The sequence below is a fragment of the Triturus cristatus genome, chromosome 9, assembly GCF_964204655.1.
Source record: "Triturus cristatus chromosome 9, aTriCri1.1, whole genome shotgun sequence".
Lineage (NCBI taxonomy): Eukaryota > Metazoa > Chordata > Amphibia > Caudata > Salamandridae > Triturus > Triturus cristatus.
In genome coordinates, this window is record NC_140592.1 from 893,820,212 (window position 1) to 893,839,421 (window position 19,210).

Consider the following 19,210-nt stretch of genomic DNA (forward strand, 5'->3'; position numbering starts at 1 on the left):
CCGGGTCTCCTCCGTCCAAACGCAGCCTCCACTTCACAGGTCACTCAGGTCGCGCCGGTCTATCAGGTCACAGACATAATCGTATAATAAGGGCACACCATGACATCAGGTCGCCCAGAGGCACAGCATTCAGCGACCATCACCGCACACACCGCTGCCCTTCTGCCTGTGCGCCGATGGAAACAGTCCGCCTCCCTTGGCACGGGGGGGTGGGGGAGGGAGGGACACGAATCACCAGTCACACACCTCTTGCCGACAGCTGCCCGCTTCGCCCCCACACACCATAGTGGCCAGCAGGTTCCTACCGCAGTCAGCGCCGCTCACCGTGAATCCAAGGTTGCACCTATCCTCTGCATCCGGTAAGGCCGCTTCCAGCGGGGGGGGAACAGCGGGCAGCGTCCCGCGTCTTCACAGGAATGCTGTGAATTAGGTGTCCTGGATGATGGCTAGTCGCATGGAGTACTGAATTACCTGCTGTTGGCTTTCTATGCAACCTAGTCTCCAACTTGCCATCAGTTACAAACACCTCAACATCCAGGAAACATTCAGACTCCTTGCTCATGTGGACTGTGAATTGTAGGTTAAGACTATTATCATTGATCTGTTCAATAAAATGGAGTGCCTGCTCTTCCGTGCCTTTCCGGATTAAAAACAAATCGTCAATGGATCTGTACCAATGTAATACACGATTGGCTAGAATGTGACCAAATTGCACTTTGAGGACCTGTTCCTCCCACAGTCCCATATGAATACAGGCATAGCTGGGAGAGAAACAGGCCCCCATTGCTACACCTCTAACTTGGCGGAATACTTGGTTCTGAAAGAGAAAGAAATTATTATCCAAGCATGTCATAATCATGGTCAAGAACATTTTGTTGTGATGGTACAAGTACATGTGTTTGGTACACGAATAATAGTCCACTGCCTTAATTCCATCCTGGTGGTTAATACTAGTATACAGTTATGTGACATCTAAGGTGATTAATACACACTCAGAGTCCCATGTGATATCACTGATTTTCCTTAAAAAGTCACTAGTATCCTGAATGAAGGACGGTAGATTTTTAACATGCTCCTGGAGGAAGTAATCAAAATAACGTGAGGTGTTTTCCATTAAGCTGTTGCGAGCTGATATTATTGGCCTGCCAGGTGGTTTGACGGAGTCCTTATGAATTTTGGGGATGAAATAAATAACAGGGATGACAGGGTGGTAATTTTTAAGGAACTTAAACTCATCAGTACTCAGCAATCCAGCACTTTTCCATGCGAGGAGTTTTGTATAGAAAGCATTCCTTGTGCATATATATTTATACATGTGTATATATATATATATATATATATATATATATATATATATATATATATATATATATATATATATATATCACGCTCTCCTTTTCCCGCAGGTAAAGATTGACAACGCTATGTTCTGGCCAAATAATTTATTAGGACAGCTTGAAAAGACGCGTTTCACTCGCCCAGCAGGTTGGTTCACTAATAGTTTAACCATTTGTAAATCTGCCATTTTAACCACAGTATGTGAAAACCCTCTCACGTGATGTGACTACAAAACCAGTGTATTAGACGAAAGACTGGTAGTTCTTTCAAAACGGAATAGTCTGTTTTTCCTGCAATCATTTTTCGAGAAAATCATATATTTTCTTAAAGTAGATGTTGATACAACAATTAGTTCAGGCAGAATTTTTTACTAATTGCAATTATAAATGTTCCAATTCATTCATTTACAATTTGAATAAAACTTTATCCAGCCACTATACACAAACACAACCCTTGTTAAATCAAGCGAATGTTTTTCTTTTGTAAATAGTCATATTCCTACCCTAGTGGGTATAGCAGCATCTACTCTCTATGAAAAAAAAAATTGGAAATTACTTCAGCTAGATACAACGGTTGGAAAAATAATGGGCACTCATCTGAACATAACATTTTGTCGGGCAGGGAGCTTAAAGGACAAGCTAATCCATAGCCATCATCAAGGAACTATAAAATCAAAGGGTATACAATGGTTAAAGACAAAGGGCTTTACAAAATGTTACAACTGCAAAGTCTGTCAGATAGCGAAGAACAGGACAGAAGTAACATTTCCAAATAACACCATGTGGCAAATAAGAGACTTAATAACATGCAAGAGTCAATATGTTGTGTACGTTATTGAATGTCCGTGTCCCCTGATGTACATAGGATGTACCAAATGCGAATTAAAAAAGAGGATACTTGAGTACGTCCGTGCAGCAGTATATGCAGATCGAAGTAATGCCATTGCAAAACACATGGAAGTTGAACATAAAGGAGATTAGAAGTTATTAACTTTCTATGCCCTTGAGGTGATCCCATTAAATATAAGAGGAGGGGATCGCAAAAAGAAACTGCGACAGAGGGAATCAAGGCAGGTACTAAATTTCAGAACTTTCATTCCGTACGGGCTTAACTAAAGTGAGGAGTTATATGTTCATCTATGAAACCTGTACTAGATGAATGATGATGTAATAACAGTTTTTTAATAGCAAAAAAATCTTATGTTTCACTCAATCACATAGGCACATGAGAGCACCCCACACAAACTAGAATTCCTAAACTCTATAAGACCAGACAGGTAAAGCAGTAAATCTCAGAAGAGAATTGAGAACTTAAAGAGGAGAAATTTAGGTTTAATTAATTAAAATAACATCTGATAATGATTTAACGATAAGACAAGTGGGCCCACTGGAGAGCTCCATTCTATTCGTTAAAACTCCTCAAAACCTCTGGTCAGGAACAATGCTTGGTAGTAAGGAAACCTGCAGTGTAAAGAGTATATCTGGAATATAGTGGCACACTCCCTTATACAAATGAATATTAGAATAATAAATAAAGGAATAATCATCACAATAAGGGATTAGTGGAGGAATTGATCAAATAATAATTTACGCACATAGAAATTAGTGTTAATCACATACACGAGCACATACACAATAGACACAGTTGGTTCACATATATAACCCCCAAAAAAAGAAACTAATAAGTAGGTTTTGGCTAAAACCACAAATCCCAGAAAACATCACGAGAAAGTCCGGTCGAAAACAATGAGTCATACACCACATGGTACTGTGAAAGTAAATTAATTGGTGTTTTTGAACTTGCCATTTGTAACCGTGATCAAGTAAACGGTGTTTACGAAACGCGTCGGTTGTTCCTATACTGGATACTCTGTGAAAATAAAACGAACTGGAGAAGTTAATTGCTGCGAGTGCTGGTTCCTTAATCCCTTACCCGTAAGGAATTGTTGTGATATATATATATATCTATCGACCAGGTATGTAGTTGTGGAAATCAAATAATAAATAGGTACTTCCCTATATGCACCGTTCAAAATTTTGGTTCTTGATATTCTGGCTACAATATTAAGGTTTCACTATATTTCCTGCTCAGCATTCCAGAGTACAACATTCTTATTTGATTGACTTGATAGTATTAAGTCTCCATAGCAGGTGTATGGCACTTCAATGCAATAGAAGCACATTTTCGGTGGCTTAAAGTAACTTGTGGGTCCCGTGCTCTCCATGCCACTGGAATCAAGCTATCCTGGCTGAAGAGGGGTGAAACCCTGAAACCGGTCCTAAGATGCTTGTTACCAGTCAAGGGAGGACCTGGCTTGGCAGTTCGGGCTGGACTGTACTCATGAGGCACAGGGTCAAGACTGATTTGCATATGGCTGGGTTCAAACTGGAACGGCATGGTGGGCAAAAAAACAATGGATTTAGGCTCAGATCTCTGTACTGGGGTGAATGTATGACATTGTTCTGCATTCTGTCCATCACTGTTATTTTTATATTTAAAGTAACTTGTGGTCAGTCATATGCTAGCATGCCCTAGAAAGAGGGTGATCAACAACCAATGCTCCCTTCAGAAACAAACAAAGTTGATTATTAATTTGGGTAGTGAAACGCTACCAACTTAATAAAACACAATCTTTTTAGGTTTCCACACAGTTAACTGAGAAAACTATGTTCAAACCAATGGAGCCATGGTGCAAGCTGATGCAGAAATATTGCGCAAGCAATAGGATAGTCATCCAAAGAAAAGTATAATAGGTTCAAGCAGTGCCACGCAACTTTAAAGTAAAGAACAGAAGGGGCATGGCCTACTGCGCACAAGGATGATCACACTTCCCTGAGCGCTCTGCTGGCTGCCTCCTGTCGTCATGTATCCCTCAGTCCGGGGCTGTCCGGGAAGCCGAGGCACCAGCTACCCTTGCCCTTGGGGCTGCTGCATATGCTCATGAGTACCCATAGGTGGCCCGGTCCCCTCCTTGTGGGATGAAGCTGGTGCCATTAGGTGATGGCAACTAAGAGAATGCTGGTACTGGGAGCCTATGCCATACCCAAAAGAGTGCGGTTCAATGAGTGGAACTGTGGAAGAGACCAACAACGTGTACAAAAGCGAAGGGGGGCATGACATCCAAAGAGACTGAGACTGAGTCCAGAGACACAGGGCCACTTAAGGAGTGGGGACACAGCAACACTGTGGCCCCAGTGCTTTGTTAGTGTCATACCAGTCTCTCCTACCAAGACCCCCGCATTACTATCAGCACAGCACCCCTCAGCGAGCTGGTAACCCAGCCTGGAAGCTGCCACCAGAGGGAAGGGTAGTGACGGGGACTACAGACCTCTGAAAATCACCTGGACACCGCCAAACACACCAGGGGTCCCACAAACATTTGGGAGTAAACATGGCCTGTACTAGCTCCACAAGAGAAAACCAACTGGGGAGACACTTGAGCACTGAAGGGGGCCTCTCAGGCAGGAAGACACCATGGAAGAGACTGCATTGCCTAGCCACAGACTATAACACATGGTCCCAATAAACAAACTAGACAAGATCCTAGATGCCGTCATCTTTACATTAGAGGTGTGTGAACACAAAATTGACAAGGTGGCCCTAAGGAGGGATTGCCATGATCTACAATGAGAACATTCACTGCACCACCAAGACAGAACACACCATCCATATCAAGGAACACCTCAATTTCAAACTCCATACAGACAGATAAACCACCATCAGAGCAACCCTCGCCTACTGACCACCTGGACCACATCTAAGCTTCTGCACCGTCATCCTTGACTTCGCCGCCCCTCTAACCATTGACTCCAAAGATTACATCTTTGAGATCTGAATTTCCACCTCAATGACCTCACCAACACCATCACAACCAGTTTCTTCAACAGCATGAATAACATCAGACCCACCCAACTCATCACTGACCCCACCCATATCACAGGACACATGCTTGACCCCATCATCACCTCCAGCAACAGGGTCAAGTACGACCACGTCACTGAACTCACCTGGACATTATACACTTCAAAATCTCCAGCTCCTGCAACTCCTCCGCTGACCCACCCAGTGCCTCCCGTTGCAGTTGGGGCAAAGTATCAGAGAGCCAATGGGTTGATGCCCTCAAAACATCTTGCCCCAATGCTGCATCAAAACTGAACCAAGCTTTCAAAAACTCCAACTCCTAGATCACCAACTGCACCGACATCATTGCTCCCTTAAAGACCAGCAGACACAGAATATCCAACCAGGCGAGATGGCACACCAAGGAACTGAGGACAGCAAAATGCCACGGAAAGCAACTGGACAGAAGTTGGTGCATAAGCAAGGACACCTCAGACAGAACCACCTTCAAGCCCTCTCTCAACCTATACTACCTGCTCCTGAGAGAGACATGGAGGAAATCCTTAGCTGGCCATATCAAGTTCAGCTCCAACCACAGCAAAGACCTCTTCAAAATTGTCAGAGTGTGCCAACCCTGCAACCACAGAAAACAGCATCACCCCCTCCCAAGAACTATGTGGCAGATTTGCCGACTTTTTTCCCAACAAGATCACCATTATCTATAAGAACTTTGAACCTCAGTTCAAACCCTCAGACTTCCTTCACCTTCACACACTCACTGAAGCCAACGCCACTGACTAAAAGCTGGGCATCAGCTCACCTCTAAGCACACCACATTAAACTCCATTAATCGCACCACATTTTCAGCCTCAAAATCCAAAGAATCAGGAGCAAGCTTACTACCATCTTCAACTCCTCAGTTGCCACTTCCACCTTTTCAAAAGACTGGAAACATACAATAGTCAAACCACTCCTCAAGAAACCATCTGCCAACCTGAGCAAACTCAAGAACTTACACTCCATCTATCTTCCCCCTATCCCTACCAAAGTCCTGGAAAAAGCTATCAACTAACAACTCACGAAATATCTGGAGCAGAACCTTCTCCTAGACACTTACCAATCTGAATTTCGCACCAACCACAGCTCCAAGGCTGCTTTGATCACAGCTATCAAAGACAAAGAGCCCTCCTCCACCGGGGAGAAACGGCAGCTCTGATCCTCCTCGACCTCTCAGCTGCCTTCAACACCATATCTCATCACACCCTGATCAGAAGACTGCATCACATTGGTATCCAAGTTAACACCCTCAAATGGATCGCCTCCTTCCTCGCCAGAAGAACGCAGAATGTCTGCCTCCATCCAGTTACTTCCGAACCTAAGGACATCATCTGCGGTGTCCCTCAAGGATCCTGCCTCAGCTCCACCCTCTTCAATACCTACATGACCACTTTGGCCAACATCGTCAGATCCCACAGACTAAGCATCATATCCTATGCAGATGACACTCAGCTTATCCTGTTGCTCTCAAGAGATCCAGCCTACACAAGAACCAACTTCCACAGTTGCATGAAGATCATCTCCAACTGGATTAAGGTTTGTCACGGACTGGATGGTTTGGCACTCACTTAAGCTTAATGGAGGGAAGAAGTTCTTGTATTTGTCAAGAACCTCTCCTTGTGGGGTCTCCAACATTGGCCGTAAAGTCTGGGTCCTTTTCCGGTACCTGTGGCTAAAAATCTGTGGATCATAGTGGACGATAAGTTGTCCTTGAAACCACAGGTGACAAAACTAGCGGCCATGTGCTTAGCCACTTTAAAATGGCTTTGGAAAATTATTTGGCAGCTACCAATCTATGCCTAGAGAACAGTGATTTAGGCACTAGTTATATCTAGGCTAGATTACGGGAATGTATTATATCTTGATGCAGATAAAGCTGCTACAAAATGACTGCAAGTTGACCAGAACTCAGCAGCAAGGATGCTCTTTAGGCTGCCAAAAAACATCTCTGAATCAGGGATTCTACTGGAATTACTTGGCTGCCTATAGGGAAAATAATTAAATTAAAGTCCCTATGCCATGTGCACAAGGCTAGAGCAGGGAAGGGCCTAAAATATATACAAGAATTAATAAAATTGTATCACCCTTTTCGGACGCTATAGTCCAGTAAAAGATCATTATGAGTGGTCCCTTCAGTGAAACATCCATGCATGGGAGGCTGGTCCTTCACATTCCAAGGGCCAAAATTATGGAACAGGCTCCCGGATTCCTATAGAAACCGCCCATCATTAACGATATTTCGTAAGCAGCTCAAGACATGGCTGTTTTAAGGCAGCTGCAAGGGAATATACCTATTTTTTTTCAGCACCGGGAAACCCCTATGGGGTACCCAAGTGCTTTATAAATTGATATAATGATTTATAAACTGCTATATTAACTAGATGAAGGCGAACTGCCTGAGGCACAGCGCAAACAAAATGGAAGTGCTGATCTTTGGCAACAACACCACCGCTTCGAAGACTTCTGGTGGCCCATATTCTTCGAGGAGGGGACCAAAAGGACTGCTCTGCGCTCCTGCTGCATGCCCGGTCGCGATGCCCGGGTGAAGACCGGTCCAAGAGAGGCCCAGTCTGCACCCACCCGGGGCCAGAAAAGGTTTCGCTAGGCCCAGTCTCTTGGCCTCCCATAACTGCTACTGGACTTCTCCAAAAATTCAGTTTATACATAAGGTAAGAGGATGGTGAAGTGAAAGTCTGTTATGCCTGCTTCTAAGGACTGTCCATTAACTGCTACACCAGCTTCCTTACCATGGCTATGGGGGCTATTATTAATGAGATTGAGTGTGTTGAGGCTGGGGGCTACAAAGAAGGTGCTGCATAAAAGCACCCTAGCTGTCTCATTTAGTTCACCACAAATCCAGCTCTCGACAGGATCTAAGTCCCCAATGGTAGCCCCAAAACCTTCTATGTCTCAGGTTGGCATTGAGCCTGCCACCAATGATTTGCTCGGATTTCAAACTGATACTTTATGTTCACTCTCCTCAAAGAAGGCAAAGGCATGCAATAAAATAAAAAGTAACTCAAAATCACATGCAGCAAGAAAAACAATACTGCAACTACTGTAAGGAAGGGCGTAAGGGATACGACTCCGGGAGCAGAACCAGCAACTCAGGGAAAAAACTGGGAAAACACAATTTAATCCTCTCTTGAGCAACCTCAGTAGCATCGATACCTCTCTGAAGTTCCTGATTGGCTCAAATTTGTTTAGTATAACCAGTGGAAGCAAAAAGGTACTGGACTCAGAGGGGCAGATTTACATGACCCTTGCGCCACTTTTGTGTCACTTTTCCCATGTGAAAATTGACGCAAAAGTGGCGCAAAGGGCTTGTAAATCTGCCCCAGAATCTTTACCATCTTGGCAAACCTCTTTGCTACCCCAGAGACCGAACATGTCAGATTGTCCGCAAGAATCTTGCCCTCGAGCCAACTATACACCCGGTACAACTCTGGTGTGCTCATCCCAAATTAAAGCAAATGGAGATCAAACCAAGGAGGATAGTAGAGGGTTACAATCAATTGCAACTGGGTCAAACACTGTAGAGAATGGTGAACCATCTTTTAAAAGACACCTGAAAATGGGTAGAAATACTAACAGAGTTCTTCACCTTCCATCGGAAGCAACTCCATTGGTCATACTGATTAAAAGTGTCCTACCTTTACAGCCTGAAAGAGAAGAAGACATGTTACAATTAAAGAACAAATCTGTGCATTGGCTTGCAAGAACCTCAAACTTGCCGAACTGTGAGGAACTATTCAGTAACATAAATAACGTTGAGCAAGTATCATGGGTAAGCTCACAATTTAAGGCTGATGCTGGTGATTGCGTTGTCATTAATTTTAGAAATATGTACTTGGTTAATTCTCTTATGAAAAGACTCTCTAGGCCTACAACTTTAAGGGGTTCCATTATGGTGATACTCCTAGGTTGTTTTTTTAAAACAAATAAACCAAGTGCACAGGCATACCAGCCGTTGCCATTCCAAATTTTAACCGTTTTTCTCCTTTGGAACAAGTGGATTGACTACACTGCTGGGGGGCCACAACCAGTCTGAATACCTGCTAAAAGAGTAATGATAGATGCTGAAGGTAGTATAGATATGCCTATGGCCAATGTTATTGCGAATGCGGAAATCCCATCTATGTCGGAATCAGAAATGGCTGCAAATGCGGAAACTCCAATTACGCTGGAATCAGAAATGGTTGTAAACACGGCATCTCCAAATATAGCTCAGAGGTCTGTGGATGACTGTTGGAAAAGTGGTTGTGTAAGTAGACAGGGTGTGTCTTCTAGAAATAATTAAATTGTCCTTGGGTGCCTGTTTTGGAACATTGCAGGCTTATTGAATAAGGTGAGGAATGAGGCCCGGCTCCACCTTGTTAAAGATTATAGTATTATATGTTTTCAAGAAACCTGGGCTAGGGATATAGTCCATATTGATAGATATGTATCCATTTAAACTCCAGCAGGTGTACTGCGTCAGATACTGATGTCTAGCAAGGTACACATTTTAGAGTACCTACAAAGTATAATAAATCCATCAACCATGCTAGCGGCTTTTGATGACAAAATTGAGACAATTAACATAGTATTACGAGGGGATAGTAATCCAAGACCTCTGAGACCTAACTAATGGTTTAATATCGATTGTTCACAATCTCACAGTAATCTCATTATGGTGTTGAAGCAAAAACCCAGGGATAATTCAGCTGAGAGACACTTTCGATACAAATATAAACAGGCAATTCTGAAACACATGATCGCTATTAGACATGAGGCATGGGAAAAACCTCACGAAGCAAGTCTTAATGAAGACCCCAGACTTTTGGAAAACTGTCAATGCTACCTTCTTTTAAAGCTCCTACAACAGTAGTTTTGATGTTGCAATCATGCCTGAGGAATGGGATCAGCATTTTGCCAGCATATACAGGAATGAGGGGAGCACTCTTGCACTTTAAAATTAATTGAAAACCATATAGGTGCAACCCCTTTAGAGCTGGCGCCTTCCACTTTCAAACAAGTTACAAAATACTTAAATCAAACCATAAAGAATAAGGCTTCTGGGCCAGATGGTGTTCCCGATGACCTCTTCCTGGCTAATCCTGACCTTTGCCTCCCACTGTTAACCAATATCTTAAGCTGTATAGCCTCTCTGGGCCCGCCTAAATCTTGGTCCAATGTGATTGTAGTACCCATTTTTAAAAAGGGAGAGAATTCTGACCCTAGGTGTTATCGCCCAATCTAGTTGATTGATGGTATATGTAAATTAATGGGCAGGGTTATTCCGGATTGCCTGAAGACCTGGGTACCTGAACGAGGGACGTTTACTGATATACAGTATGGCATCAGGAGGGGCCAGGGAAATGTCGAGCAGTGTCTTAAACTCCACCTGGTCATAGGCAAGTACACACTAGCAAAGAATGGCCCCCTCTACTTGGGATTTATGGACCTAACATCAGCCTTTGACCGGGTGGAGAGAGGGAAACTGTGGTAAAAAATGCTGGATCTGGGCATAGATATATCTCTAGTCCATTTTCTAGCTCAGTCGCATTGGGATGTGACTGAGAGAGTTAGGTATGGGGCGGATGGGGAACTCACCTCTCCCATTAAAATGAATCAGGGGTACGCCAAGGGTTGTGCTAGCCCCTCTTTCATTCTGTTTATATATTAACGATTTGGAGAATTCCCTCAATCGAGGGCTTGTTGACATTCCTAAGATAGGGACTAGAAATCTTCCGGCGTTACTCTATGCTGATGATTGTGTGCTGATGTCTAGAACTGACGTGAGTTTACAAACGCTTTTAACTAGATTGAATGATTTCATGTCTGATTTGGGTCTAAAGACCAACACGGCTAAGTCCTATGTTATGGTGGTTGGTAAACCCCCCCTTTTAAAGCTGTTTCTTATTAATGATGAGAGGATGCTTTATGTTCCAACTTTTTCTTATTTAGGCATCCCTTTGATCAGGAAGGATCCTGAAATCACTTGGTTGAAACTAGGGTAAGTAGTTTCAATCAAAATATGGAGGTACTGTTCAGGTTTGTGTGGAAATTAGGATCCAGACCGTTCAATTCAATCATTTACATCTATAAGGCCCGCTCCTGCTCCGTAACTTTGTATGGGGCAGGAGTATGGGGCTTTTACAAACCGTCCCACATACAGGCAGTAGAAAACACCTTTCTCAGACGATTATTAACAGTCCCTAGAAGTCTTCCGATTATTCTTTGTCAATTGGATGTAGGTCTGACTCCTCTAACCCATCGTATACAAATTGCTCCTACTTTGTTATGGTATTCAGTTTGGGCAAACGATGAGCCAGCCCTTAATCATGCAAAAATGTTGAACTGCATGAGTCTTGGCCATATGCAGAAGATACCATGGCTTAGCTAAATAAAAAGTTAGTTGGAGTTAGTGGAGAAGGTGGATTGTTTTGATAAACCTGAAATAATTACTAAGATTTTAAAAACCCAGTTGAAAGTGGATCTTTTATCTGCTTTAAGGGAGAACAGCGGGTGCATGAATATTGGGAAGAAGAGAGTTGTGGAATATTTGCCCCTAGTATGTTCTCAACGTCTAGAGCCTTAACTTTCCCTATTTCTTTTGTCATTCGGAAAGGTTTTATCTTATTAGATTAAGGTTTAGCATCGCACATTTGTTGATTTCTTATCCTCTCAAGGCTTATTGTGATGCTGAACTTGAACCATGCCCATGCGACTGTAAGTCAGCCCATAACATGTTGCATTTTTAGGTTTTTTGTCAGCTCTACACTAAACCGAGGATGGATTTTATTATCCCACCATTAAGGTTTTTAAAACTTAGGAAATGCAGGCCGGCCTTGTATCACCTTCGGCTCTTGGATGATAATTATACATGCTTAATGGAGTATAGATTTATCTCCACAGCAGTTCGCTTACAGAACTTACTGGGGAAAGGAGGAGTTTGCCATGTCTCTCGGAATTTTTTGTGATATTTACTCATTTATAAATGGTATCTTTTAATGTGTTCATCGAAATTAATATATCATGTATTGGTCAATCGTTTTATGCCTACTTTCTGACATCTAGCGAGTTAACCTATGAATTTTATGGTATCATGTGGGACATGTGAGCTGCTTTTAGTATTTATATCTTTATTGTTTGCATTTTGGCACCTGATTAATGTCATGGAATTTTACCATTTTTTACATTTGGAAACTCGTGATGTGATGCCCTGTGGTGGAATAATATTTTATCACTTAGCTCATATTGTCTATAATAAATGTTATCATATTACCTGGCTTTTTACATTCAATGTTTACTTTCATGGTTGTAAAAAGAACCGACTAAAGGTTATTTCCCTGACTGACTAACTCCCGGTTGCCCACGGAACCAAGACCATCACTCAAACCGACCAACATAGCAGAAACCTCAGCATAATCCTGGACAGCAAACTGATTATGAGGTAGCAGATCAACGCAGTTTCCTCTGCCTGCTTTCCCACCCTTCACATATTACGAAAAGTCTTCAATGGCTCCACCTTGATCACCAAATGTACTGTCATTCAGGCCCTGATTAAACTATGGCAACACACTTTGTGCTGGGATCACCACACACCTTCTGCAAAAACTCCAGATCATATAGAAGTCCACTGCCAAACTCATCCTCTACCTCCTCAGACAGACCAACATCACCCCCACCTCAGAAAACTCAACTGGCTCCCTATACGGAAGAGATGCCAATTGGAGCTGATTATCCACGCCTACAAAGCACTGCACAACCAAGGACCAACCAACATAAACCACCGCATGAACTTCCACTATCCTACCAGACAACTATACTCCACCTTCCTCTCACTCACCCACAACCCTCACATCCACTGAAGCAACAGCTGAGGACGCTCCTTCTCCTACCTCGAAGCAATAACCTGGAAAGACCTCCCTCCGTAGCTACAGACTTCCACCTCTCTACTGGAATTCCAGAGAGTACTAAAGACCTGGCTGTTCAATTGAGTCACCTCAACCATCATCACCCTCAAGCACCAGGGTGCCTTCTCTGGTAATTAGTTGCACTATATAAATCCACTGATTGATTGATTAGAGACCGGGATTCTAGAAAGCGACCAGTGCAACCTCGCAGATGAAGTTGAACACAATGAGGAGAATCTGAAGGTGATGGGCCAGAGTGTAACAAGTTGCAGGCTCATCTGTCTGAGTTCACCAGAGACTTGGGGTCCTGACCCATAGAGCTGAGAATACGGAACTGCGCAGTCAGCACAGCAACATCAGGGTAGTAGGGCTTCCCTAGAAAGTGGAAGTGAATGACATGGTGCCACATGTATCAACCTATTCTGCATTCGTAAACGGTGTAAATCACTAAATTTGTTTGTGAATGCAAAATAGCTTTTCAAGGTGTATGTACATCTTTGGCAGTGCATTTTAGGTAATCATAATTTAAACCCATAAGAACAAATGGAGTAGCATTTCCTAATAGTTATTCCCTAATTGCTGTTGGAATCGCTACTTGAAATTCACTATTTAGGGAATGCAAAATGGAACTTTGATACATGTGGCCGATGGTCCCTCTCCTGGAAGGCTAACGGCCGAAGGAAGCGGCCCTACAGGGACTATCGCCATTCTTCACATTAAAGAGCGCATAGGCTGCCGGCGTGACCACCTCCACCAGGGGTGCAGCCGCAGCCAGTGGTGGCATGTGTGCTCCACTACCAAGACAGAGATTACATATTGCAGCAAGCCCTCATGGCCGGCCACTTCCAGTGAACAATGCTTCGGTGACTGTCTTTCCAGACTATACTATCTCTGTACAGTAACAAAGGGCTTCAGTACAGCATCAGAGGGCTTCTTATTTGGCAGTAAACAAGGAGTTCCACAACGCTGGCCTGAAATACATGCCGTTCTTCCCTTTCTGACAATACACATCAGAGACGCATTCTGTTCCTTCAGCCTCAACCTGGGCTGTGGGCAGGTATATCATGTGATAATGCTACACTAAGGGCTGAGAGGCAGAAAGGGGTGAATGAAGCAAGCCTCGGCTGCCACCCCTCGAAACTAACCCCCCCCCCTCCCACAAGCAAGACATATGGGTTTGGTTTGTGTTAATGTTTAGGCCTGGTTACACTGGATGATTGGACATTGATGCTCTGACCTGGAGAGAAGTTAGGGAAAGTGTTGACTGAGCTCCTTTCTCAGGGTCTGCTCACAGATTGCTTGTTCAACCTCCAGGCAGCTCCAGCTCAGAGGCTATTAAAGTGCTTAGTATTGGAGTGGCCAGGTGAGGGAAGGGTAGAAAGGGGACTAACCAGGAGGGGTTGGCTCAATATTGTGAGATTGTTTAGAAATCAATAGAGGGTCATGGAAAACACAGGTAGCCGCGATTGGCTTGGATTTATTTTTTGCTGTAGTGGTAAAATAGTTTGTAAAGGCATTCATAGATGCTACTGGCTTTGAGCCTTTCCCTCCAAGCACTTGGCCTAGTTTCTGCTTGCCCATATTAGTATCTTCTTATTAATCAGAACTGAATCATATAAATTATCGAGTACAAAAACGTTCTTACCAGGTCTCTTATCTATGGTACAGAGCCAAAATCCCAAGCAGTGGTAGTCCGTCGGCACTTTTAAAGCATCAGTCACAGGCCCCTCCTGTGGTAGGAGGGTGGATGCTGGGAGGAACAAGTACCACCCCAGCAGGGCTGTCACCACAAGTGTAAGGCTGGTAAACGTTTCAGGCCGCGGGTGGCCTCTTTGAAAGTGTACTGCGATGTGCGAGTCCCTCAGTGCTCTTGAAGCGTCAGCCACAGGCCACTCCTGAGGTAGCAGGGTGGATCCTGGGGTGTCGAGTCCCAGCCCAGCAGGGCTATCACCACAAGCAGAAGGCAGGAAAATGTTGCGGGCCTGGGCGGCCCGTTTGAACGTGTTATTGCCATTCAATATGAACTTCAATTCCACAAGAGTTTTGCCTATATTTTCACCTTATTAAGAAAATGCTAACACCTCAAAAAGAAGCATGTAACTTTCATTGAGCCAGAGCTTGGCAAGGGAATTGGATTGTGATCAAGGTGTCTCCTCATATAAGCACAGTAATGGTGGTTGCATAAACAGGGTGAGAGAAAAGTATTGCATGATGATAGAATGCAACATATTTGTTTGCATACACCACACACAAGCACAGTGAAGACTGAACAAACAGGGTTTGTTTTTTTGATATTTTATGTTTGTACATGTAAATACGGTGTCAAATAGTGCCACACATATCCTGTTGCCTATCCAGCTTAGATAGCACTCTAAAGTATTACTTAATACACCTAACTTGTATACCTAACTGCCTACTGTTGCAGGACCTAGGAAACATTTGGGTGGGTTCTAAAATTAGTTTTTATGTTTAAATTGTTTTATTGCTGCCGCAAGAAGACATCAAAATATATTTCTGACTCGGCATCAACATTTCCCCTTGTCAGGTGCATTGTAACTTGTGCGAAATAACGAACCTCCCCCACCCCCCTAACTCCCACCTCCCTCTTCTCCCCCGAAACCCCCTCCAGGTGCCTGCTCGTTTCGGATTCATAGGAGATTTAAGTATCGTCTGCTGCTTTTGATTCACTGGGGGTGATTTCTGACTGAGGGGTTTCCGTTAGCCTCCACAATCTAAGGTATCGGGGAAATGTGATCTCAGTTAATTCCTGTGATAGAAGGGCAAAGAACGGTCCCCAAATGTTCCTAAATGTATCGTCCCCTGGACTCAATGCTGAGGACAGGAGTTCCATACCCAATAGACCCCGGATCCTATGTAGGCAGTCTAGCCTATGTGGTATTCTGTCAGTGCCCCAACACACTAGAATTGCTGGATGTGCCACTCGGAGTGCTATTGTGATTTGACTACTTCATCGGGATCGGAGTGGATAGTTGAGTGGATTTGGGTGTCCTAACACAGTGTAGGATGGAAATCTAGGTAACTGTGTGGAGAAGTATGTATCAATGTCTGTGAGTGCCTCCTCCTATAATGGTGACAACTTTTACAATCCCACAGTACATGTGTGAGTGTGCCACTCTCTGTGAGGCATCTCCAGTACTTACCTTCTCATGCAGGATCTATTTGATGGAGGCAGGCTGGGGTCAAGTACCAGTATGTGGCTATTTTCACCGCTGTTTCTGTGCTTGCAGTGTTAGGTGTTGTATGCCTCGCTCTGTGGTAGATACCCCCACTCCTTTGAAGTTAGTTCTCTGCCCAGCTCTCGCTCCCATCTCTGTTGAGATGCAGACTTGCCCCCCGGCCCAGGGCCTAGTACTTTTTTGTAGAGGTCTGACACTAATCATTTTTCCGAGGTTCTGCTAAGGAGCCACTTCTCATATACAGTGAGGTGTCATTCCGCTGCTTCTCTAATCCCAAGACCCTGGCTTAGGAATAGCAGAATCTCTCTTTTTCTGGTAGTATCCCCTCCATCCTCAGGGAGCTAAACGGAATGAGCCCATTTGCATAAAAAAGATGTCCTATGGATCTGCACCCCTCCTGTCGCCAAGCCCCAAATTCTTGTTTCTGCATTCCGGGTGTAAAAGCTAAGTTCTCCTCAATAGGGGTCAGTGGAGACGGTTGCATCATAAGTCCTTTCTTCACTCCCACTAAGTCCCAAACCCTGAGAGTAGGAGCCGCCACAGCATATGAATATAGTCTAGGCACACGGCTCATTTTATCCAGAAAGGGGACCTTCCACAAAGAGGTACCGGCCAGAGCCCTGTCCATAAACAGCCAAGTCTTCTCCGATTCAGGTCTAGACCATTCGACCAAGAATCGTATCTGCTTCACTTGAAAGTAAGTGACTATAGATGGAATCCCCAAGCCTTCCTCCATGGGGTGCCTAATACTAAGCTTCCTTCGCATTTGGGGCTTTGTTTGCGCCCACAGAAAGGAGTGGAACGCCCTCTGAAGCTCCTGCAACACCCCAGGTGGATGCCATAGCAGCAAAGTTAAAAATACATACAGTATCTTGGTAGGGCAGTCATTTTCAGCACTTCAACCCGCATAAGGGTGCCATCGGGCCAGGTCCACCTTAATGCGACTTACTAAAATGGCAGAATTAATTTTCGTGGTTTCTGGTATGGTTGGAGATAAATGCATCCCGAAATATGTGATGTCCGGCCGCCATGCAATGGAGAATGTATGGGACAGGTAATCCTGAGTCTCTGGGGTGACTGATTAGCTCAGTGCCTGAGATTTGGAGATATTAATGTGAAAGCCGGACACCTCACCGAACTGCTCGATTTCCGCCAAAAGGTGGGGGGGGGCAACGTCATCCTTGGATCGTCCAATGAAGCAATGCCATCATCTGCATACTGGGTAATGCCATGATCTACCCCCCAAAAGCGCATACCCCTCAGCGCTGGATTATCGCGGATGCGCTGAGCAAAGGGCTCCATATACAAGGCAAATAACAACAGGGAGAGGGGACATCCCTGCCTTGTACCTCTCCTGATGGGAAAAGTGTTCGATGATCTGCCATTAACCCTAACCAAAGCTCTAGATAGCTCATAGCCACTCATCACCCATGAGCAGAACCTGTCCCTCAACCCAAAGTGCTTCAGCACTGCAGTAAGATACAGCCAGTGCACCCTGTTGAATGCCTTCTCAACATCGATTGCTAACAACATCCATTCCTTCTGTGTACTTGGTACCTTGTCAATCAAATGGAGGAAGCGTTTGGTGATATCTGGGCATTGTCAATTGGGGTCAAAGCCTGACTGGTCGGGTTCAATTAAACCTGGCATGAGAAGATTGAGGCGGGTCGCTAGAATCCCAGTGAGTAACTTAGCATCCACATTTAACAATGAAATGGGTCTATAAGACCCGCATGCCGTTTTATCTTTACCTGGTTTTGGTATAACCGTGGTAGAGGCCTGAAGTATAGAAAGTGGGAGTGTGGCTGCGCTTACTACTGTGTTAAAGACTTTGGTCAGGAGAGGAGCCAGAACTGTGCAAAATGTTTTATAAAATAATGCAGAAAACCCATCTGGGCCCGGGGATTTATTGAGAATCAGCTTAGAAATGGCAGTTCTTACCTGTTCTATTTAAATCAGACTATCCAAAGAGGCCGCCTGTTCGGATGTTAACTTAGCTGTGTTAGCTGTTTCCAAATAGGAGTCTATTGAACGGAAAAGGACGTCCTGGGCAATATATAAATCTCTATAAAAGGTACCAAAACTATGTGCAATATCTTTGTGTTTGGTAGTTGTTCCCCCCATCCACCTTCAGCTCTTCAATAGTGTTGGCTTGTCGCTGTCCCCTTAATTTGGAGGCTAGGAGCCGCCAACATCCATTCCCCCGAAGTAATAAGCGTGCTTCAGCCTCAATAGAGAGTATTCCACGTGGTCTAGGTCTAGACCTGCTAATTTCTTCCTAGTGACTTCCAGTTGCCTCCACACCCGGGGCGCTGCAGTGCGGTGGTGTATGTGCTCCAAATCCCTGAGTCTAGTCTGTAATTCCTCGTGCTTTTCTCGTCTAATCTTGATATCTGCCACTGAGATACCTATGAGGACCCCCCTAATAACAGCCTTTAGAGCATCCTAGACAACAGAAGGGGTCATATCTGGGTGGTCATTAAACTCTAGATATTCTGCGATGGCTTTCCCCACTTGCAGAACTGTCTCTGGGTGACAGAGCATGGATTCCCTCAGTCGCCAAACCCCCGTAGGTTTCCAGGTGGGGGGAAGGTCAGGTCCACCTGTACCGCAGAGTGACCCTATAATGACAGAGGCTCAATGGTTATCACCTTTACCACTTGTTGTGTCTCTCTGGTGCCTAAAAAGTGATCCTGCCTCGAATAGGTTCTATGTGCATGTGAGTAAAAGGCATAGTCCCTCGACCTAGGGTGAACATCGCGCCATAGATCACGAATGTCTCCTAACCACTGGGCCCCCTCCTCACTGATTGACCCCACCACTCCCTGTCTCTCCACTCACCGATCCAAAGCATTATCAAATACTATATTCAGGTCT

The 19,210-nt window shown here is 44.3% G+C and overlaps 1 long non-coding RNA gene across 1 annotated transcript in view; it reads right to left on the reverse strand.

The window, feature by feature from the left end:
• The window catches only part of LOC146799029 (uncharacterized), a 180,937-nt gene that overhangs the window by 59,584 nt on the left and 102,143 nt on the right, over positions 1-19,210 (reverse strand). Inside the window, exon 2 of the long non-coding RNA XR_014969230.1 lies at positions 8,828-8,897. This is a non-coding gene — a long non-coding RNA (uncharacterized LOC146799029). The remainder of the gene's footprint in view (positions 1-8,827; positions 8,898-19,210) is intronic.